Source organism: Nycticebus coucang, chromosome Y, assembly GCF_027406575.1.
Source record: "Nycticebus coucang isolate mNycCou1 chromosome Y, mNycCou1.pri, whole genome shotgun sequence".
Taxonomy (NCBI): Eukaryota; Metazoa; Chordata; class Mammalia; order Primates; family Lorisidae; genus Nycticebus; species Nycticebus coucang.
The window spans coordinates 33,675,352-33,700,559 of NC_069805.1; the positions used below are offsets into that span (position 1 = coordinate 33,675,352).

General features: G+C 34.3%; 1 long non-coding RNA gene across 1 annotated transcript in view; it reads right to left on the reverse strand.

The window, feature by feature from the left end:
* Positions 1-688: 688 nt before the first annotated feature.
* The window catches only part of LOC128579134 (uncharacterized), a 34,128-nt gene continuing 9,608 nt past the window's right edge, over positions 689-25,208 (reverse strand). The window contains exons 2-3 of the long non-coding RNA XR_008378056.1: positions 15,092-15,305; positions 689-1,278 (exon numbers count right to left, since the gene is read on the reverse strand). This is a non-coding gene — a long non-coding RNA (uncharacterized LOC128579134). The remainder of the gene's footprint in view (positions 1,279-15,091; positions 15,306-25,208) is intronic.

Sequence of the window (25,208 nt, forward strand, 5' to 3'; positions counted from 1 at the left end):
ACAGACTGTTTTAAAATTCTCCAGAGAAACCAAATCAATCAGATTAATAAATGCATATACGTATGTACACATGTATATATTTATTTATACAGACATATACATGTATGTTTGTATATGTATATTTATTATGAGAATTGGTTGCCAAGATCATGGGGGCTGAGAAGTCCCACCATCAGCTCTTTGCGAGCTGGAGAACCAGGGAATCAGCTGGCTTTATTCCATCTGAGTTTGAAGGCTCAGGGACTAGTAGAGGGGCCCCACTGGTTTATGTCCCACAGTCTGGAGGTCCAAGAAACAGGAGCTTCAATGTCAAAAGGCATGAGAAGGTATATATTTCATCGTAAGATTGGAGAGAACAGATTGTTTCTTCTGCCTTTTTGCTCTATCCTGGCTCATGGAGTGGATGATACCTTCTCATAATGGAAATGATAGGTCTTCAGTCTACTGACGCAAAGGCTAGGTTTTTTGTTTGTTTATTTGTTTGTTTTTTATGGAAACACCTCCAAAAAAACTCAGAAATATCTCCCAGTCAATTTGACACTTAAAATTAACCATCACATAAACCTCTCTCACATTTATCACTTTATCTCCTTCCATAATGTCACGTATTTAGTCAAAAGTATGGTGGTTCCTTACTGAGACACCACCACCTAATTGATGCTAATATTCACCTAAATGGATTGTCTGTTTGAATTGGTGCCTTCCACTCACACTTACCTGGTCATTCTGGACACGGTAGTAAAATGGACACTGAAGTGATTTTTCCTATTATTTCTTTTATTACCATTAGGCTTAGGATTAATTCTGAAAACTTTTCCTGACTTGTAAGTTCCCATGTGATTGGCAATCTACTTCTACTCTTACCCCATTAATTCCTTCATTACTCAGTGCCCCGGAAATAACCGTACATCTATCCTTGTTTTGAGGAATCGACTGGCAACAAGATCTCTTCTCGGCCACCTAAAGGTCAACTGCTTTTCTTTCTGCCAATATTCCCTTTCCTTGTACTTTATGCTAAATTCTCTTTTTCCTTCTAGGTTTAACTGAAACATCTTTGCCTAAGAGAGACCTTCCCTGACCCAGCAGGTTTGTTTAACTTCTATCTCTAAATGCTCTTACGATGTTCTGCACTTCCTTTTTAATACTTGCAATTACGTGTTTAAATCTTGTTCTTTGCCTTGATAATTCCACAAGGAGCATGATCACATCTGTCAAGTCCCGAGCCGTGTCTCAAGCATCTGGCGTAGTCTTTAGCAGACTCCGGGTATACACAATTGTCTGTAAAGTAAATAAAATGGCCAATTATCATCAAATTCAATTTTATCACCATTGTCATTAATAACAAGGAAAAAAAAAATTATTACTACTACACAGTATCAAGGAAAACATTTAGTCATAACCAGAAAAGGGAAAATAAAACAGCCGCAGAAGTGTCGGTGGGGTTTTCCCCTTGGAGGTTTTCTACATTATTTTTCAGCCAGAGGTTCTTAAGATTATATTTGCAAAATAAAATATTTTTAAACATTTTAAAGTAGGAAGGACATATGGGGGAAATTAAATAAATAAGTGAGTTCTAAATATTCATTGTATGGTGACTGGAGACTGAGGAAGACGAAGACAAATAAATTTACCGTATTTGAAAGGCTAAGTTAAATGACATAAGAGTAAAGGAAACTTTCATTAAAAAACCAGGACTTTTTGAAAATAAAATAATGTTTTTGGTTAGCTAATATTTCCAATAAGTTTTCAAATGAGGTTTTTAAATTTTTATTCCCTTTATTTTAACCGGACAAAACGTATTTCTTCCAAAATTTACTGTTTCCTTTTTGTAAAAAAATCTCTTTTTAGCAGGAAATGCCACTAGAAATAACATAACAGAAGTAAATCTAATAAGATATGAGATTTGATCTGAATATTTTTATGATTGGTGGAGATCAATGTACCAAACAATCCAAATATTTGGCACGAATAAGGCCCATCACTGAAAATATATTTCTTCTTTTCTTTTTTTTTTTTTTGTAGAGACAGTGTCTCACTTTATGGCCCTCGGTAGAGTGCCGTGGCCTCACACAGCTCACAGCAACCTCCAACTCCTGGGCTTAAGCGATTCTCACGCCTCAGCCTCCCGAGTAGCTGGGACTACAGGCGCCCGCCACAACGCCCGGCTATAAAAATATATTTCTTTTTCTTTTTAAAGTCAAGTAGACATGGATCTCCTAGGGGTACGTTGCTATACATTTTGTAATCCATACAAAATTTTATCATCTTTGTAGGGAGGCACTCTTCTTAAAACCGTGCTCTTTCAAGATTGATGAGACGTTGGTCAAAGGACATAAAATTTTAGTTATATCAGAGGAACAAGTTGAAGAGATCTAGTGTACATAACGGGAGCTACAGTTAAGAACAATATAATGTATAATGGCTAATAGACTAGATTTTAAATGCTGTCAAAAAATAGGTGTATGTGGTAGTATGTGTGTTAGATATATTGATTTAACCATTCCGCAATATGTGTATGTGTGTGTGTGTGTATATATTTCAGTATCATTTTTTTGCCTCAAACATATACACTTTTTACTTGTCAATATAATAAAAACTATGTTCTTTCCCTTGAAAATTGTTAGATAAAGCAAAGAAAAATTTTAAATGATCAAAATTAATTAAATAAACTATTTTTAAAAAAACAAAATAGCATATTTTGTATTTTACAGCTTCAACAACCATTATTCAGTTTTACTTTTGACATGTAATATTTCTTAGAAATTTTATTTTTTACTAAGAAGAATATGTTCCAGCTCCATCCATGTAAACATGAAAGAGGTAAAGTCTCCATCTTTCTTTAAGGCTGCATAGTATTCCATGGTATACATATACCACAATTTATTAATCCATTCGTTGATCGATGGGCACTTGGGCTTTTTCCATGACTTAGCTATTATGAATTGGGCTGCAATAAACATTCTGGTACAAATATCTTTGTTATGTTGTGATTTTTGGTCTTCTGGGTATATGCCCAGCAGAGGAATTACAGGATTGAATGGCAGATCTATTTTAAGATCTCTGAGTGTTCTCCATATATCTTTCCAAAAGGAATGTATTAATTTGCATTCCCACCAGCAGTGCAGAAGTGTTTCCTTTTCTCCGCATCCACGCCAACAACATATTCTTCTTAGTAAAGTATCTCAAGAATGGAAGAAAAAGTACCCAATGTACTCAGCCCTACTATGAAACTAATTTGGGGCTCTCACATGAAAGCTATAACCCAGTTACAACTTAACAATAGGGGGAAGTGGGAAAGGGGGGGTGAGTACAGGGAGGGGGATCGGTGGGATCACACCTGTGGTGCATCTTACAGGGGTATTTGCGAAACTTGGTAAATGTAGAATGTAAAGGTTTTGGCACAGTAACAGATAATGCCGGAAAGGCTATGTTAACCACTGTGATAAAAATGTGTCAAATGGTCTATGAAGTGAGTGTATGATGCCCCATGATCATATCAATGTATACAGTTATGATTTAATAAAAAAAATAAGAAATTTTATTTTTTACAGATTTTTCTCTTATCTTTTGGTATCTTTTATTTTTTCTTGACAGACCTCTGTTACACATGTAATGGAGCAGTAATCTAAGAAAAATTTTAAGAGCAATTTATATGATTACATACTTGGAAGTATATAATACTTAGAAAATAGAAATGATCAGTACTCCATATTTATATGCATCCATTATAGTACAAAATGCTAAGATAATAAACATCACATGAACTCTGTCATAGTTGAGAACTAATTGATGGACATTATGGACACAAAGAGATGTAAACATGATCGGAAATTAAGGAGAGGAGTGGTAAAAACCTAGCTGTTTGGGTACAGTGAACACTATTTTGGTGATGGGCACATGGATAACCCTGACTGGAGCAATATAAATGCTATCCTGGTAACAGAATTAATTCTAAATTTTAAAAGTGGCAACATTTTTTTTAAAGCCACTCCTGAATTTCATTGATCTTGTATGTGATTAAAATTCTTCTTTTTTATTAATTAAAGTGGAACTTGAAAACTCACAGGCTTACCCAAGTTTTTTATGTGTGACATTTTATTGGGTTGCAATCTCATGTTGAGAGCTCCCTCATAATTAGTGTTAATGTTATTTTTTGAAGCAGTTTAGCAGAATTGTTATTTTTTGAAGCAGAGAAATACTTTTTATTAAGGATTAGTGGTCCACTTTTTGAAAGAGATTTTAAACAGTCTTATTTGGGGATTTTTTTTCTCCTGGAGTGATTTTGGAGAAATCACTACAGTAGGTAGTATTGCATGAGAATTATTTACTCCTCAGTTTTAGAACTGCATCATATGAGCCATCATTCTAATAACAATAATATTCTCTATACTTAGTTGCTGTTGAGCTAAACTTGTCCAAACCACTCAAAGTATATTCAGAAATGAACAATTGCTATCCCTGTATCAGTGTCACTTTTTTCTAATTTGACTGGATTGGACTATTTTTTTTCTAATCATAGAAGAACAAATTGATTTTTATTGTTTGATGTAGCTTCATAAAATCTTCAGCTAAGACATTAAGATAATAATACTTTTATAATTCCAGCTGGCTTTCTAAACAATATAGGACAACATTGGTAGGAGAGAGTGTCTCAGAGATTTCTCAGAAAGTAAAAGAAATTTAAAAATGTAAATTGAATATTCATGTAATTGCAATCTAAATATACATTCAATGTTTAATTGTGAAGAATAATTTTTATACTATCCCAAGTTGCCATGGTCATTGTAGTAAAGAATTCCTTTATGAATGTGTCAGTTATTCTTAGCTCACAGCCTAGATGATAGACGCTGTAAGTGCATAAACTAGAAGCTAACTGTGATTTAGGTTTTGGATGTTGGTAGAGCAGAATCTTCTGCGTTGGGGCTAATGATTTAACAGGGGCAATTATTCTTTACAGAAAAATACTCCTACATAATATGTGTTGTTCTTTATATGAACTTATTCGATTATGAACAAGAACTAAATGCTATTCTGCTGTGTATTCCATCTTTTGTCACAGCATGCTATAAAAAAAGGAAAAAATGTGTCAAATGGTTTATGAAGCGAGTGTGTGATGCCCCATGATCATATCAATGTATACAGTTATGATTTAATAAAAAAATAAATAAATAAAAAAAGAAAAAAAAAGGAATAGCAACCACAGATGAAAACCACGTCCCTTATGTTTTTGAGGGAACTAATAGCACCCTTTGGAGTTGCTAATTGGCAAAAATCTGCAAGCATGGGCTTTTGAGGTACAGTTACCATGGAAAATTTGCTTTGAAGTTGGCACCTGTGAATATTTGACTTAATTTGCTTTCCAAGTTTAGGGGATGAATGGAAAACACTGTCATTCTTCCTCAGACAAGTCATTCTTGACTATTGCCATCACAGTAGTTATGGACATTTGTATAGAGGATAAGTGAGCTGATTACTAACAAACTTTCCTACTGTTTTGTAGTTATTTTCGATCTATATTCTTCTGCTTTATTTTCATTCTTAAATTTATGGATCAGTAAAAATATACATGTTTACCAAAATGTGAGAATACATTCATCAATGCGATTCTGTATTACTGTATAAGGCCTAACAATAAAATGAATAAAATTTCTTCAATATGGTAATATTAAATATCTAAGTTGAAAACATATTGTTTAATTATTGTGGTCTTGTTAATGAAGAGTTTTTCTCAAAGTATGTCACCATGTTGTAAGATTTATTTGAATACATTGATCTGTCCTTCTCTGATTAGCATAAACCAAACAGTGGCATTTATGGATAAAGATTAAGATTTAAAATAGTATACTTATAAGGAGAAGATAACTTTGATTTATATTTAAGCAATAAAATAAATATTAGATTCTTTAAATCTGTACTTGTAGGGATTATCAATATTATATAGACTATGTGAAGCAGTAGTCAAACCAAATAGACTCATAGGATATACATTAATATGAAGGTAGAAAGAGAGGTGTGTCAAAAAGGGAATTAAGAAAATGGTAAGTTAAGAAAAATTGGAGAGTACAGAGAATAAAGTGCTGTAACACAGTAACTACAGTAACGCACCAGTACAGCGAGGCAGACACTGAGCACAGTGTTATGTGCTGTGTCCTCCTTCCCTTGCTCAGTAACACTGTTATGTTATTTCTCATAACAACAAGCAAAGTGACACCTTGAAATTTCTACAATAGCTATATAGATGATCAGATTAAGTGAATACACAAATCTGAAAATAATTTATTAAACAGAAAACCATATTTGTATAAAGAAAACAAATATACATAGGGACAAAATATTCTGGATTTGATGATGCTTTGTAGTCCTGGATTAAAATACAGATTGCCTAATATTGATCAATATCCTGAGGGATCTCAATCAACCTTATAAATGAAACAACCATTGCTTATGTCCTTTCCATTTTTTCTTCAGTTTCTTTTTTTAATGCATCAAAACTGGGGCACATGAAGAAATACAAGTTGATATTCATTCTTGTACCTAACTTAAAAGAGTGAAGACAAAAAGATATCCTCATATTTGTGTTAATTTTTCTTATATTTATGTTTATGACTCAAGTAGTATTACTTTTTCAAAATAACGTATTTATTAATGCTCCCATGTATTATGTTTTAGAGAAAGTGTTTTAAATAATTAAAAGAGAATCATAATTATTTTTACCTGGGACTTTCTGATAAGTAAGATACTATATAACAAATACATGGTAAAATTAAATTAAGAATATTGCTTAAAAAGATTAGATAAGTACTTTTCTAATAAAACCTCCAAAACAATAACAAAATAATAATATAAGCAAGTATAAAGCTTACTCTAAGGATTTTGAGATGGTAACAACTGCCTTTAGTGAAAGTAATGATTAGAAGTTGTAAAGCAGGAACTTTTGTAAGTGGAAATTATAAACCATTTATCTCATATCTTCCATCGTGTCTTCCTAGTGGGTTTTCAGTAAACATATTTAAAAATTACATCTTCTTAAACAACAGTAGTTCTCATATAATTTAAGAATTGGTTAAAGAAATAAACTCCCAAAATGTCTTTAGAGTATTTCCAAGTTATATATTTAAAAGGGTGCTACTGAGAAGTCCTCCTTCACGGACTTTTGTGAAATAAGTGTAATTGAATCTTGGTGTCACTGTTTCTTCAAAGTAATAGACTAGGCATTTGTTTATTCTGCATCCTGTTTCAGGTTAGTTTTCTAATCTATAATCTGAAAGAATAATTATATTTACAAAATGAGATTCTTGGGAGGATTAAATGAGTTGATAGATCTAAAGCTTGGCACAGAACGGCAGTTAAGAAATGTTTCTCTGTCTCTCTCTCTCTTTCTCTGTGTGTGTATATGTGTAGTTCATAATGCATATAACGCATTATAGTATATAATGCATATTAGAGTCCACAAACTTTTTTAATTTTCAGTTCTTACTAAGAAGAAAGGTTTTTATTGCTGTAACTCTTCACAATTATCTCAAACCCTTTCACTTTCATTATTTAAAGTACAAAATCCAGAGATACACACGAAAGATATTTTTCTTATTTTTAAAGATTAGTTGATTGGCAGTTAAAGCAGCTAGGCAAGATACTCAGTTATACACATCATAAGAAACACAAAAGCTTAAAAATACAGATTCTATGTTCTATTCCATGAGTTCAATAATGAAGATTAAGGGCATATTGTGCATATCTGGGAATTGATAGAAATGACTGTGTAAACTTGAGTAAATAGTAAGTGTTATTTAATGTTCTCTATGTCTAAAAATTTTAACATAATTCATATTAAATTTCTAAATGAAAGTTCAACCTATTAAAAGTAGATGTTTTAAATTTAGAAATACCTACAAAAGTTTTAGAAATTAAACTTTTATATCTGTTTATTCATAAATCTATCAAGTGTTCATGAACTGTTTAAGTAAAGTGTATTTACTTCTTATTTTGATAAAATAAAACTGTCCAGCAGATTAATTAATTAATTAATGGTATCTTGATGTGCTAAATATTTTGAAATCTGCCTTTCAAAACCTAAATCATGTAGCACTAATTGTTTATATATTTGTTTCTGCAAGATTATATCTCATAAAATTTGTATCAAAATGATTTTGAATCATGTCTTCTTTAGGATTTTATAATTGTAATTCCTCAAGCCAAAACATACATTTTAAATTATTATCATTTCTGTCTTTATAATTTTTAGGTTTGTCCATATACTACTTTTCTTCCAAGCTCCAAATATAATATAGTTAGCTAAAAACTGAGAGTCAAAGTACATAAACTAGCTTTAATGTATAACTTGAATTTCCCCAGACTTTAGTAGTCTTTGACTTTTTGAATATAGGTGGGATCAGATTGATATTCACTTCTCCATTTTTACTCAGGTAACCAATATGTCTTGGAGATGGTTTCATGTCATATATAAATATGTACATATATTTTGTTGCATGTTAGTAGTTATAAAGTATTCCATTATATTAATACATAATTAAAATTTTAGTACTTTATTATATGTGTCCATGCTTTAGATTTGAGTGTTTGAGTAACATACCCAAAGGTAAGATGCAATCATTAATGAGTTCAATCCTGCTGCATCCTGTAGTTGATGAACAAATGTTCTCCAGGCAAGTTCCACTGCCATTCTGCCTACCTCTGCCTATCTATCCATTCCGCACTGAGAACTGGACCCTGGGCTCTCACGGAGACTTAGTGATCAACTTGGAAAGAATATTGTTATTGCCTTCATGTAAGTCTCAGCTAAAAAGAGCCCAAAGCAGTGATGTTTTCAGTAAACTTATAGTTTCTTAATCATGAGAAGTCTAGACAGAATTTTTCCTTTTAAAGAATATGTTGCTGGCCTAATGTGGCCCACACAAACCCCTCCCTCTCTTCCTCCTCCTCTTCTCCTAAGACATAGAACATAAGGACCTACCTAGCCTCACCTCAAAGTTCGCACTAAAGGACCTTAACCCACCAAAGCCATCAGAGCAAGCTGTGGAATTTTCCCACCCCTTGTGCCCCATATAAAAGAGGTCTCTGACTGCCCCCAGGGACAGATGCCATCTTTGCCCTGCCCAGGCAGCCAGTGGAAGTCCTTTTCAATAAACCTCACCCAAACATCTCCACTGCAGGTGTCGTCTCTGGGCTCCGCCAGTCCACCTTTCAGAAATCCCTGTGTGAGAAATTATTTTAGTGGATTTCAATGTCTTTATCCCCAGCAATGCTACTGAGATATCAGTTCTTTACTTCAATCTTTTACAGCGTTGAGAACATTAGATGAGACTGTATTTTTGTGCCATAGTTTCCTAAAAATAAACCTTTCACTCAACGAAGGAGTATATCCAGCTCATTCTACTCAGAAGCCTTATTCTTTCTCATACAAAATATTAAGGGGTTATTTGTGAATTATAGCAATGGTCTTTAATTTTTTATCACTTTGAATAAATGTTTTATTTTTTGCATAATCAGACAGCCTGTTGGTTTCTTGCCAGTTGACTTTCCTAGCCTGAGTCACAGAGTGTATGTCTACAAATGTCTGGAGCATCAGAGACGCAAGGTGATTTCCCTTTCATGAGAGTCTACATTGTAAACATTTCACTAGTGACCAGGCCCAAGCCACAATTAACTATGTGTGTTAATTTTGATTCCCCATAGATGGTCTCAGCCATGGTTAACTTTCTGTGTAAAGTTGGCTGAACCACAGAGTCCTCAGATATTTGGCAACACTTTATTAGGGGTGTTTAGGTGAGGTTGCTTTTGTAAAGGACTAATATCTAAATCAGTGGACTTTGAATAAAGAAGAGTGTCCTCCATCATGTGGGCGGGCTTCATCCAGTCAGTTGAAAGTCGGAGTAGAAGAAAGAGAATGAGCATCCCAGAGTAAAGGAGAAGCCTCCACAGACTGCATCTGGGCTGCCTCTGCAGCATAGGCTCTCACGGGTTCTGCACCTGACTGCTCTTCAATCGGGATTGGAACTTGGGCTACAGGGTGAACAAATTCTTTACAAGTAAATCTTTATCTCCATATATACACATCCTATTGGTTATGTTTCTGTAGGGGAAACTGAGCCCTGACTTTTAGCATGAGACTCGCTTCCTGCTTGAGAGACCTGGAGAAGCATGAGAATGGCATGTGAGTTGTGTGCATGCAGATCAGAACACTGGCCTCCAAGGGAGAATGTACATGCGAGGTGTGGCAATAGCAGGCCTATCGGTTATGGTAAAGACGCTCTAGATTCCAAGTTTTCTTGAGGATAGAGGCATGGTCTTGCTTAAGGTCTGAGATTTTGCAAAAACAAATTGGAGACATTCTTTTCTACATTTTCCATGTTCCCCCTTTTTAATGCTGATGTCTGATAAGTACCTTATAACTATTTTTTCCTACTTATGGTAATAAATACAACCCAAGTTTAGCTAGCTTGGGAAGGCTCCCCCCAGAGTTCCTCAGTCTCTGGACATAGACTTTGTGGCAAGCCTCTGCATTTCTGGCACCAAGACCTCCTTATCTGGTGATCCCAAACCCCTTCATGTGTCTTCTGAAAACTCTTATAATGCAGGCTTTATTAATAAATACACTAGCTTTCCACCTTGTAATATCATGGCTACATAAAATGGAACATTGTTTTGGATATCTATTATTTATTTGTAAAAGAACTATATAAATTTAAAACACATTCACCTTGTCGATGTGGGTGAATTTATGACAGGTGATGGACCAAGTTAGATGGCTGAACCACAACTCTAAACTACTGATAGCAATGGATCAAGTTAAATTTATTGTTTAAAAGACTGAAAACCACAAAACCACATCAAGCAGTATTGATTTTCCTTAAGTGGTGAAGAAGCTTTTAAGGATATCTTACAAAGTGTGTTGTACTATGTACAGGACAGCATTCCATCAATTTTGCTGAATTCAGAAAGTTGGACACAGTTTGGGAGAATTAAACAAATGGAGAAACCTTTAGATTAATAAAAGTAAACTCACGTTACCAAAGAATTGGTTGGTGGAAACTTGGAAAGGCATCATGACCACTCAGCCCTTCTTCAGGGGAACGGTTGAACCTAGACAAGCTGCGTGATGCTGTCATTAAAGATAACAGAAAAAGGCTAAGATAGCACGTGGATTGTCACGCTTCACTACTCTGTAAACACAAGCGACTTGGCCAGCTCATGAGTCATGTTCACGCGCTCCTCAACTGCATCAGACGTATGCATGGCAAAAAGCATCACACATAAGATGCTGCTTTTACAAATACCGTCACCAGGCTAAATGATCTGTGTCAGCTTGTTGTTATACACGCTCCCGCGGGAGTAAATGCTTCCAAGGCCAATCATCGTGCCTAACATCAACCACGCCATCTAAATGTAAATGCAAGATGTTTAAATTGTTATCCGATGATAACTTGAATTAAAAAAAATCATTTCAAAAATATAAAATCAAAGTAAAGAATCTTACTGTTGCTGGTGAGTCCTTTGGCTCACATTACTTTCATATCTGTGCTAGGTGCTTTGTAACATGACAGGTAAGAATTTGAATTATTGTTCATTAATCCTTAAAGGGATGTGGAGAGAGAGTCGGGAAGGAGAATAAAGCACGTTTTTAGCTTCTCACATTATTCATCTGCTACACATCAATATTCCCTATAACATCTTGCCAGTACTTACAATCTGCAAGATTTTGTAGTCTTTGTTAATTTATTTTCCTAGGGGTACCATAACAAATTATTGCAGACTGGTGTCTTAAAACAACAGAAATTTATTGTTTCACAGTTTTGGAGGCTAGACGTCTACAATAGAGGCGTCAATAGCACCATGCTCCCTTTGAAATCTCCAATGTTTTCCCTTTCTAGCTTCTGGGTTTTGCAAGGTACGGTAGGCATCGCCTGACTGTTAACTGCAGCATTTCAGTCTCTGCCCTTGTTGTGACATGGTGCCCAGAACCTGCATGCTTACCTTGATCTCACCTCTTGTAAGCACATCACTTTAGTCTAACCCACTCTGAAGGAGTTATCTATGTGTAATGACTCTATTTCCAAATAAGTTCACATCATGAAGTACCAAAAATTGGAACTTCAATATTTCTTTTAAGGGAATAGAATTCAACTCATAAGCAACACTACATATAAAGCTATTTATTTTAATAAAAATGGAATGTGACAATTTATTTGAAGAAATGTAATGGAAATTGCCTATGGTAGGAACAGTTTCGTCTCTACCTCCTTACTATGACCCCAGATACATAGACTTTAAAGTACTTTTAAAAATTAAATTGACTCATGAATTTTATTCAAATGAACAATTATTAAGTTTAAGGGATATTTAACAATAGCCAATTTGTTCTATAATCACAAATAGCCATTTTTCACTTATCAGACAAAAACTGTAAAGATTGGTTGACTTCTGTGACACTATTAAAGTAATTGAGAATCTGCTACATTTCAGAAATTGTGCTTGATAAGAACAATGAGATAGGCAAGATAAATGGATAAATAGAAAAAAATATAATAAATCAAATGTCCTCACAGCTGTATCAATACATAGGATCATGATTAATAGGTAATAATAACTGACAGCCTCTTCTTCAATGTTGCAATTATATCTTCCCATATAGCAACACCCATCAAAATTTACCTCAAAGAATCATTTCCAAGTAAATAGTTAAAAATATGGTGGGTATGGGGAGTGAGTTTATAAGAAGAAATATGCTTGTTGCTGAGTAATCATAGTGAAAAAAGTAAAATAATCTACAACAGGAGTATAATTAAATAAATATAACACACTTACATGATCTTTTTTTGCACATCAAAATGTATACCAGCATATGTAAAATTTGATAAATGACTAAAAAACTATAATTTTAGATTTTGCTGGCAAGCTTACAAATACGGGTTTCTTTTTAAGCTTTCAAAATTCTGTAATAATGGATCATCCCTTATAATCATAGAAAAATTGACTTCATTAGAATTTAACATGCATATAAAATTTTATAACTACAAAATTTCAGAAGTATAATTTCTAATAAAAATTTACTGTACAAAATTTAAAACTTCTTAACACAAAAAATAAGTGAGTGAAGTAATGGTGATTTTTTTTGGGGGGGTCAAAGGGGTTTTCTTTCTTTTTTTCTTTCTTTTTTTTAATTAAACCATAGCTGTGTACATTAATGCAATCATGGGGCACCATATACTGGTTTTATATACTATTTGACATATTTTCATCACACTGGTTAACATAGCCTTCCTGGCATTAGTTATTGTGTTCAGACATTTATATTCTACATTTAAGTAAGTTTCACATGTACCCTTGTAAGATGCACCGCAGGTGTAATCCCACCAATCACTCTCCCTCCGCCCATCCTACTCCCTGCCCTCCCCTCCCTTCTCCTTGGTTAATCAGTCTGATTTAAGCCTTCTACATTGCATATCAAATCATCACACATTGTTCCCCATAAATGTATACAGTTATGATTTTAATTAAAAATTAAAAAAAATTATTGTACAAAACATTTCTATAATGAAAAGAATGTACTAAGCAGGCTAGATAAACTAAAGCAATAAAACTATATTCACAATTTTTTTTTTTTTTTTTTTTTTTTTTTGTAGAGACAGAGTCTCACTGTACCGCCCTCGGGTAGAGTGCCGTGGCGTCACACGGCTCACAGCAACCTCTCACTCTTGGGCTTACGTGAATCTCTTGCCTCAGCCTCCCGAGCAGCTGGGACTACAGGCGCCCGCCACAACGCCCGGCTATTTTTTTGTTGCAGTTTGGCCGGGGCTGGGTTTGAACCCGCCACCCTCGGCATATGGGGCCGGCGCCCCACTCACTGAGCCACAGGCGCCGCCCTATTCACAATGTTTTAAACATGCTCTGGAGCTCTAGTTATTTCAAAATAATCTAGTAGTATATGATGAACGCACTGGATCCTGAATGAAGATTATCTTTCACCAGCAATTAGAGTAAAATAAATGGCATTATCAATGCAAAATAATCCAATAATGAAAAGACACCCATTTTGAAGGTAAATATCTTTAAGCTATTTCTCCCTTATCCTTTTGTTAATTAAAAAAAAAAAAACAAAACCTCGGGCACTTGATGAAGGTTGAGGGGTTTTCACTCAGGTCCAGTCTCGCCCCTGATTAATGTTACTGACAAAACAGAACAGAACAAGTCTGCGGTTCCCTTGCAGAAGAGAAGCTGAATTGAGCTCCAAATCAGCTTGTCTTTGCTCTTGTACTGTCTATAGGCTGACGATCCCCTGAGGGCCAGGTGCGTCTTAGGTTTAGTAAAGCGGACCTCTGGGTCAGCCCCGCCCTGGGAGTTTCCCTGGTTTGCAAGTTGGAGTTGCCTCAGGCAAACTCAGAGTCTCTGGTTGCCCAGGGAGACAGGTGGTGTGGCTTCAGAATATTCGGTAGTGAGCCGTATTGCTAGCAAAAGAGGGCTGCTGATTTATGGCTCAGGCAACGGCTGCTCTGGTATAGCTCCCCTCCAACGGTCCTCTCTCTGCTCCTGTACCCCAGAGTCTGCACAGACAGGCTGCAGCCCAGCACTGTCTACACCCCTCAAGCAATCACCCAAGAGTCTGGACCCCTGGGGGACAGGCCTCCAGACCTTGGAGCGAGAGCAGAGGGGAGTGCAGGGGAGCGCTGGGAGCCTGGAGTTGTGGGCAGAGAACACACAGAGCTTTATACAGTTTTATGCTTGGCCGTACTGTCACCAAAAGACGGCTGTTGCACTGTGCTTCAGGGAACTGCCACTCCAGTGCAGTCCCCTCTCCGCCTACCGACTGGGACTGGCCTCCAGACCCCAGTGTGAGCGAAGGGGAGCGCTGGGAGCTCAGAATTCCAGGTAGAGACTATATACAGTTTATACAGTTTTATGCCTGGCAGGAGGATGCCATGGCACCCTAGTAGGGGAGATAGGTCCAGTTTTTAGAGGGTCTCTCCCATAGAGTGTAGTGGGAGGACTTTTGAACTCTGCCCGGTTGTTTATGGGGCATTCTGAGCCGTTCTCATGGGGGAGGGGACTCCCGTCCACTTGGTGATGGATTTTGTACCTTTTGTTTGTATCCTTGTGGTCGCAGCTCACCTCAGCGGGGTTGACGTGCGTTCTACAACCTTCTCTCTTAGTGCAGCTCAAATCCACCAGGTTACTTGCTGAATTTTTGTCCTTTAAGTCTCCTTCTGGACAGGAGCCTCTGTGGAAAGCTGGCTTCAATCAGCCATGTTGTCTCCTCCCCGGAATGTCGGTTTTATCCCAGAATCTCAAGGCTGGTTCAACATACGTAAATATATAAATGTAATCCAGCACATAGACAAATTAAAAAACAAAGACCATATGATTCTCTCAATCAATGCAGAAAACGCTTTTGATAATATCCAGCATCCCTTCATGATCAGAACACTTAAAAAAATTGGTATAGAAGGGACATTTCTTAAACCGATAGAGGCCATCTACAGCAAACCCACAGCCAATATCATATTGAACGGAGTTAAATTGGAATCATTTCCACTCAGATCAGGAACCAGACAAGGCTGCCCATTGTCTCCATTGCTTTTTAACATTGTAATGGAAGTTTTAGCCACCGCAATTAGGGAAGAAAAGGCGATCAAGGGTATCCATAAAGGGTCAGAAGAGATCAAACATTCGCTCTTTGCGGATGATATGATAGTATACCTGGAAAACACTAGGGACTCTACTTCAAAACTTTTAGAAGTGATCAAGGAATACAGCAGCGTCTCAGGTTACAAAATCAACACTCATAAATCGGTAGCCTTTATATATACCAACAACAGTCAAGTTGAAAAAACAGTTAAGGACTCTATCCCATTCACAGTAGTGCCAAAGAAGATGAAATATTTGGGAATTTATCTAACAAAGGACGTGACAGATCTCTATAAAGAGAACTATGAAACTCTAAGGAAAGAAATAGCTGAAAATGTTAACAAATGGAAAAACATACCATGCTCATGGCTGGGAAGAATCAATATTGTTAAAATGTCTATACTACCTAAAGCAATATATAATTTCTTTTTCTTTTTTTTTTTGTAGAGACAGGGTCTCACTTTATGGCCCTCAGTATAGTGCCATGGCCTCACACAGCTCACAGCAACCTCCAACTCCTGGGCTTAAGTGATTATCTTGCCTCAGCCTCCCGAGTATCTGGGACGACAGGCGCCTGCCACAATGCCCGGCTAAGCAATATATAATTTCAATGCAATCCCTATTAAAGCTCCACTGTCATACTTTAAAGATCTTGAAAAAACAATAATTCGTTTTATATGGAATCAGAAAAAACCTTGAATAGCCAAGACATTACTCAGAAATAAAAACAAAGCAGGAGGAATTACACTACCAGACCTCAGACTATAGTACAAATCAATAGTGATCAAAACAGAATGGTATTGGCACAAAAACAGAGAAGTAGATGTTTGGAACAGAATAGAGAACCAAGAGATGAATCCAGCTACTTACCGTTATTTAATCTTTGACAAGCCAATTAAAAACATTCAGTGGGGAAAAGATTCCCTATTTAACAAATGGTGCTGGGTGAACTGGCTGGCAACCTGTAGAAGACTGAAACTGGACCCACAGCTCTCATCATTAACCAAGATAGACTCTCACTGGATTAAAGATTTAAACCTAAGACATGAAACTATAAAAATACTAGAAGAGAGTGTAGGGAAAATCCTTGAAGAAATTGGGTTGGGTGAGTTTTTTATGAGAAGGACCCCCCGGGCAATTGAAGCTGCTTCAAAAATACACTATTGGGACTTGATCAAACTAAAAAGCTTCTGCACAGCCAAGAACACAGTAAGTAAAGCAAGCAAACAGCCCTCAGAATGGGAGAAGATATTTGCAGGTTATGTCTCCGACAAAGGTTTCATAACCAGAATCCACAGAGAACTCAAATGCATTAGCAAGAAAAGAACAAGGGATCCCATCGCAGGCTGGGCAAGGGACTTGAAGAGAAACTTCTCTGAAGAAGACAGGCGCATGGCCTTCAGACATATGAAAAAATGCTCATCATCTTTAATCATCAGAGAAATGCAAATCAAAACTACTTTGAGATATCATCTAACTCCGGTGAGACTAGCCTATATCACAAAATCTCAAGACCAGAGATGTTGGCGTGGATGTGGAGAAAAGGGAACACTTTTGCACTGCTGGTGGGAATGCAAATTAATACATTCCTTTTGGAAAGAGATATGGAGAACATTTAGAGATCTAAAAATAGATCTGCCATTCAATCCTGTAATCCCCCTATTGGGCATGTACCCAGAAGACCAAAAATCACACCATAACAAAGATATTTGTATCAGAATATTTATTGCAGCCCTATTCATAATTGCTAAGTCATGGAAAAAGCCCAAGCGCCCATCGATCCACGAATGGATTAATAAATTGTGGTATATGTACAGCATGGAATATTATGCAGCCTTAAAGAAAGATGGAGACTTTACCTCTTTCATGTTTATATGGATGGAGCTGGAACATATTCTTCTTAGTAAAGTGTCTCAAGAATGGAAGAAAAAGTACACAATGTACTTGCCCTTATTTTGAAACTAATGTAGGACCTTCACATGAAAGCTACAACCCAGTTACAACCTAAGAATAGGGAGAAAGGGGAAAGGGAGGGGAGGGAGGGGGGAGGGAGGGGGGAGGGAGGGGGAAGGAGGGGGATCAATAGGATTACACCTGTGGTGCATCTTACAAGGGTATATGTGAATCCTAGTAAATGTGAAATGTAAAGGTCTTAGCAAAATAACTAAGAAAATGCTACAAAAGCTATGTTAACTAATGTGATGAAAATGTGTCAAACGATCTATGAATGAAGTGTATGGTGCCCCACAATCATACTAATGTACACAGCTATGGTTTAATAAAAATAAATAAATTAATATTAAAAAAAGAAAATTACAACATATGAGAAGATTTAGAAAAAAATATGTAAAACGTTTTATGTGACTTTTCACAATAATAAAAATTGTAGTTTATTCATTGTGTACATTAAGAATATCACATGGTATTATATTCTTACTTTGCATTAAGAATATGAGCAGTCACCAGCCTTAAAAGATTCTTTTTTTTCCATTGTTTTTTGCAAATCAAAATAAATGACTGCTTTATAAATTTACAAGTTCTAACTCAGTTACCTTAATCTATATCTTCAAAAGACACATTTCCTAGACAATCATGAGGCAGAAATCTAACTGTAGGACATGAAACATTTGACAATGGGTCCTCAGAGGAAACATGTATTGTGGCTGAGCTGAGCAGGAAAGGCTACACAAAAGAGGTGATAATCAAATTGAGTGGAGTCGCTTATACTTATAAACAAACTATGCATTTTTATACCACCTAATCTTGGAAATGACAATGAAATTCTACTTGGCATTTCTAACCTCCAATATATTGTATTCCAGTCAAACTCATACTCCTAGTTCAGAGGCCCAGGTGTCACCCTTTCTGGGAAGTTTTCTCTAACCTGTTCAGATCAAATTAGGAATTTCTTCTTTGAATTTCCCATTACCAATTACACACTCGATCTCTAAAGTAAAATTTACTTTACTCTGTGATAATTTTTTATGTCTACATCCATGACAGAATTAACTTTTTCTGGTTAGGATTACTGTTTTTGACACTATATCATCACCACTGTAGAGAAGGCATTCTGATAAAGTTTTAAAAAAGCTTTTTATTTATATTAAATAATTAATATTAAAATTAATTGCCTATTTAATATTTATCTGAGCATTTTATCTTTGTTCTTGCTCCCTTTATTTTTTATTTATTTATTTTTTTATTAAATCATAACTGTATACATTGATATGATCATGGGGCATCATACACTCACTTCATAGACCATTTGACACCAACAACAGTCAAGTTGAAAAAGCAGTTAAGGACTCTATCCCATTCACAGTAGTGCCAAAGAAGATGAAATATTTGGGAATTTACCTAACAAAGGACGTGAAAGATATCTATAAAGAGAACTATGAAACTGTAAGAAAAGAAATTGCTCCCTTTAAAATTACAGTGCTGTTCACTGTATAGGAAAGTGAGAATTTTTATTCTCAAAAATATATCTCAAACATCTAAGGTACAGGAAGTAATTTGATTCAATGACAGTGAAAGAGAAATTCATAACATTTTTATTGAACCTAGGGTGCCTCCAAATCAGTAAACATCTTAGCTGTAAAGACATAAGATAGAATGAAGAGAGAGAACAGTCAGTGCTTCCAGGAAGGTCCCAAATGCCAACCTGAATTCTAATGCATATTAAATGCAAACTAACAGATAGATCTTGATTTAGAAATGACAGAAGAGACAATAACCAGAGAGGGGCAGTCAAAACCCATTTTACATTTGGCATTTTCAAATACTGTTGATTCCCAGAGGCAATAAATTATATTGTCATCAGCAATAGTAATGTAAAGGGTATTAAGAAATATGTTCTATACTTAAAGTAGTTTCTATTTAATAGGTATTAACAAGATGTCAACAAAAGTAGGTAAAATTGAAAAGGCTCAAAATATTCAAATAGTCAATATTCAAAATATTTAATACTCAAATACTCAAAATATTTAATATTTCTATTTTCAACACAGAAATTACTTTGTTTCTTGGTGCAGAGGAAACGGTTATATCTTTTGATAGAATTATATTTTTTAACCAATATTTTGATCCTGGACTTTCTAATTATCATTACTATAAATGCTATTGTTTATCTTTTGCTAGCAATATGTAGGATGGAAAAATATTAGGAATAAGGTAAAATAAAATACTCCTAAAGAAGAAGCACACAAATATATATAAAAAGAAGCAAATAACAAAGAAAAATAGGCTCAAAGATTTCAGACCAAGTATGACATATTGGAGACCATACTTCTCGACAGTTCAAGGTTTTGGATAGAATACATTAAATGTTTTTCTATAAATTCTTCCAGAACAAAGAAACGGTTACTAAAGACCATTATGTATTAATGATATTAATGTTTACATTTCAAAGATGGTTCTGGAAACTGTAAAGATAAATTCTTTTTATGGTCAACTTTCAATTACAAGTCAACTTTTATTTTATTGTTTATTAGAATTTAGTACTCAATCATTTTTTTTTCATATTTGTGTTTTATTGTTTGTGATTCATCAAGGGTACAAAAAAGATTACACTGATTATAAAGTTCCACTTATAATTGTGTCTCTCCCTCAAGAGCTGTGCCATACACTGTGACCCTTACCCCCATACAGGAGGTTTACATAACATTTGCAAGAGTTTAAATAGATTAAGTAATAAAACCTAATCTTAAGAGTTTGCTTTGAAGAATTTGGGGGGAACATACTCAAATTCAGTTATTCAGCTCCTTAAAAAAAGGCATTGTCTATAAGCTTTATCAGACCTATTTTATCCATTTTTAAGTACATGATTTCTGATCAATTTCTGAATTATACTCATAATGTAGTAACTCTAAATCAGAGTGCCTTTTTCTTTCCTTGTCGGTTTTGAATACATTGTTTTCCTTTTATCAACACAAAGAATTGAAATTAAAAAATTTCATTTAGCTGAAAGTTGATGAGTTTATTTCCTAATAATATTAACTAAAAAATTTAAGACCTTTTTTCAATTTTCATATATACTGTAATCCATTTTTTTCTTAAATTACAAAGATTTTAAATGGATCTGGAATGATAAATAAGACTTCACCTCCTAGGTATCTTTATTTGTTCCCCTTTTAAAACTAACATAAGTTTTAGGTTGACTATGAATAGATAAGTAAAGTCTTATTACTTATTTTATTTTGTTTTGTTTTGTTATGTTTTGGGGATGAAGTCTCACTCTGTTGCCCTGGGTAGAGTGTACAGTGCATGACATCATAGCTCACGGCAACCTCCAACTCTTGGGCTCAAGTGATCCTCTTGCCTCAACTGCCTGAGTAGCTGGGACTACAGGTGCCCACAACAATGCGTGGCTATTTTTAGGGATCTTGCTCTTGCTCAGGCTGGTCTTGCACTCCTGAGCTCAAGCAATCCACTGCCTCTGACTCCCAGAGCTCTAGGATAACAGACATGAGGCACTATGTTTGGCCAACTCATCCTCCACTAAAATAGAAAAAAAAAGAAAAGAAAAAGAAAGCTTTAAAAAATTTTGGTTAAATAAAATAAAAGCAGAAACCTGATAACTGATTTATTTACTTATTTGCTTGCTTCCTTCAGACACAGCCTGAATGCAGTATGTTGTATGGTCATGCCTAGGGCTCTATTGCTAAATAACAACACTGTAACATATGGTATATTCTATTTTATGAAGCAAAAGTTTCACAGGCTCTATGGGTCAAAACACTTCCTCAGTATTCTCACCAGGCAAAGGAAGCTCAAAGCTTTAAGAGATCTTTACAGCATCTAGAGTACCCTCTAGACTCAAGTACTGGCATGCTAACAGGAAGGATGTTAAGGTCTCTTCCTGTTAACATGCTAGTGCTTGATGAGGAAAGACTGGTTACTTCTGTCCGTGCTGCTCCCCGACTCAGACTCATGGATAGTCAGCTCTGCAACTCATTTAACCCCTAGGCTTCTTCCTCATTTAGAAGTGATCATATTACCGGTGACCCCCTTTAATTTTCTTGCATACCAATGTGGTCCATTTGTAAGTAAACTTTTGAATCCTAATAAACATCTCATTATCGCTTGGAATTTATGTTGCATTTAATTCTTATTATTTTTTCTTTTTTTTTTTTTTTTTTTAAAAAACATAAGAGAAGGTTTAATTTTTTAAAATTATGTAATCAAATTGACAAGTCGGGACATTAGAAAAGGGCTACAAACAGAAAAATTTTAAAAGAAAAGCAAAAACAAAGAAAAAAGACAATTAAAAAATGCTAAATATGAAAGTGATATTGATCATGGACTTTGTAGTACTTCCCCTTTAACATCAAAAGTTGATTAGTTTTATTCTTTATTAGGTAGAGAAAGATGACTAAGTATTAAATATTTCTAAATATTATTTTTTGACAAGAATAATATGGATTCTAAAAATCAACTACTTTTTATTTTTTTATTTTTTTTTTTATTATTTTTTCTTCTGTTCTCAGTTTTTTTTGTCTCATGCCTACCCAAATATTCACGAATACAATGTTTTGCTTTTTATTTCATTTTTCCTGGAATCCATTCATATAATCCATATAATACGAATATTATTACATTTTTATTATTAATTATAGCATCTATCAGAGATGCACACAGGGTCATGCTATGGTTTGTTTTAATGATTTTTCTATATGGACTGGGAATAATTCAGAACTCTTTGTGAAACATCTCTAATTCTGTGATTCATTGAATATTTATCTTTACACAAAGAAAGGCAATTTAATATCATATCTCAGAGAATTTTGGCTACAATTTAACATCATTCTGGTCAACAAATGAGTATCTCCACTTATGTTTTGTCTTTGTCATAAGGGAAAACTTTAAAGGAATAATATTTAAACTCATAAAAATTAATCCAGTTGTTGTAGAAATTATGTGAGCATGCTACCCTCAAATGCCTATTTTCACCATTCAGTATGCGTTTATCAGAGTTAGACACTGATTTTAGGAGCTACTAAGACAATCAATTTTCTTCTAAGAAAATCAGCTTTCATTTGTAATACAATCATGTGAATTTTATAGGTAGTTGTTTCTGATATGTTTTGAATGAAAGCAAATGACTCGCTCTAGAACACAAGAAAGTTTTCCTTTTATTCTTTTTTTCCTTAGCCTTTTCAATATTTTATTTATCATATTAGCTTGTGTACTAAGGCTTAGTACATACAATGAACTGCATGAATACCCAGAGTACACCTCACAGCAATATATAAAAAGAAGCTTATAGACACATAATATTATTGTATTAAAAAAATTATGAATATGTTAACAAAATTTTTCAATATCAGGACAAAATTTTATGAAAAATAAGCCTTTATGGAAGTTAAAATAAAAAATAATGTGCAACAATTTTCAGTGACTCACTGCTATAACCCATTTTTTTCTTAAGAAAAACCATCAGTTTCAATAAAATATCAAAGCCCTTAAAGACATTCTTTTTGACTTATTTCTTCATATTTAATAAAGTTATCACATGTCATTTCTGAAGTGATAAGATTTCTCAGTAGCCCCTAACTTCAATTCCCCACAACCAAACACTCATTTGTTTCTTTTGGTCAAATAGCATTAGGCTAAATCAAAGAGGGAACTCAATTAATAGAAAAACAAATGTCTTTAGCTTTTGAATTGTTTCTTTTATAATATCATTTATGGAAGGTTTTATGAATCCATTTACCCAAGTTTATTTTCTACTTCATTAGAATAGCTGAATTCTCATCATTACATAATGTTTAAATAAATAAGTAGGCCATAACTAATTTTTTTAATTAAGAAAACATTCATCACATATTCAAATTATGTTGGCAAGTTCTTCAAAAATTTGTTTTTTAAATGTCGAGTTGATTTTCCAAATTTAAATGCCGTTATTAGTTTTTAGTTGTGAACTTCCTGAGAAGTCATTTTATACTTAATGTTAAGCCCATTATGAGCTGTTTGGTTAAAAACATGAAGTCTTGGGGCAGTGCCTGTAGCTCAAAGGAGTAGGGTGCAGGCCCCATATGCAGGAGGTGATGGGTTCAAATCCAGCCTCAGCCAAAAACTGCAAACAAACAAACAAAAAAACATGAAGTCCTTTGGAAGAATACAATCATTTTATTAAACAGTTATTCTAAGTATTATTAATTTAAAATTCCCTAAGAATATTTGTTCTTGGTATTCATGAGTATTATTACTTCTTAAAATAGGGCTAAAGGCAGAAAATTCAATTTTATAACTTTGAATATGCATGTATTTGAGTAGGACAAATGTATATTTTTAAAAATGAAGCAGATTTTAAAAATTAATTAGACTGCCTCAGGCTTTTGAAGATATCAACATACTTTTGTTTGATGTCTGATTTAGTAGAAATCCAAAGGACTTTTTTGCATTCATTATATGTGAGAGCAAATCAATTAAAATACTTTTGACGTGCCTAATGAAAATAAAAAATCTTAGACATTTCTGATAAAATTTTCATACATTAAGCCATTAAAATTTATGCTACTTTTCATATTATTTTTCATAGGAAAAATTTATGGTTTGTTCTGTATCCTCACACTTCACAAAATGAAAACTTGACGGTTTATATTATGGAAGTGTTCTTACAAGTCCATCTGTTTTGATGCGACTATCCTTATACACTGGAATAAGTGTTTAAATACATCAAACTTTGGTAATGTTTACAATTTTCAAATTGTAAAATAATGTAAAAAATTAAAATATAATTTGAATAAATTTGTTGAATTTTTACTTTAAAAGTTTTAAATTAAATGAATATTACTTTGTAGCATTATTTATATACTGTTCATGGTGGTCTAATTCTGACATCCTGCAATACCATAAAATTTTATTTAGGAAAATTTTATGTCTTAAGTGAAAGGCCTCAAGAGCTCTGCGCCTTGAACAAATACATTTGGGACAAAATTAAAACAATACTTAATGTCAAAGTTACAAAATGAAAGAGAATCCATTCAAAGAAACTTATTGAACTAACTTAACAACACCATATAATATGCTTTGTAGTAAAATAATATCAGACTAGTTGAATGTCAGTATATAATAAACTATGCTTTGGCAATTGTTCTCAAATAACATGAATACTTAAAAATGTAAACATGTGAGTGATAGGCTAATAAAGCAATGTTTACATGTGCTATTTTACTCCAAATCCAAATTCTGCATTAATATATTGGTTTCAATATTACGTTTGTTCTTAATCCTTATTTAGAGGTTAAGTTGATAAAGGTCATGGAGATTAAATAACTAATCCCCAAACACAAAACTATCATGAGTAGCATTATTCAGGGAAGGCAGAAAATTATAAGTCACAACTAGCTTTAGATTCTTAATTCTTATCTGTAAAATAAAACTTCAGAAGGATAGAGACCTTCGTGATATTTGTTCATTGGCAATTTTTATGTGCTTTTGACAGCCCAAGCACAAGGGAGATACTTAAAAGATATTTGTTGAATGCCTACACCTGTGCCTCTTGGACACGATAATTGCTTTCTCTGAGTATTAAAGTACAGTAATGACATACAGCTCATGGAGTTGTA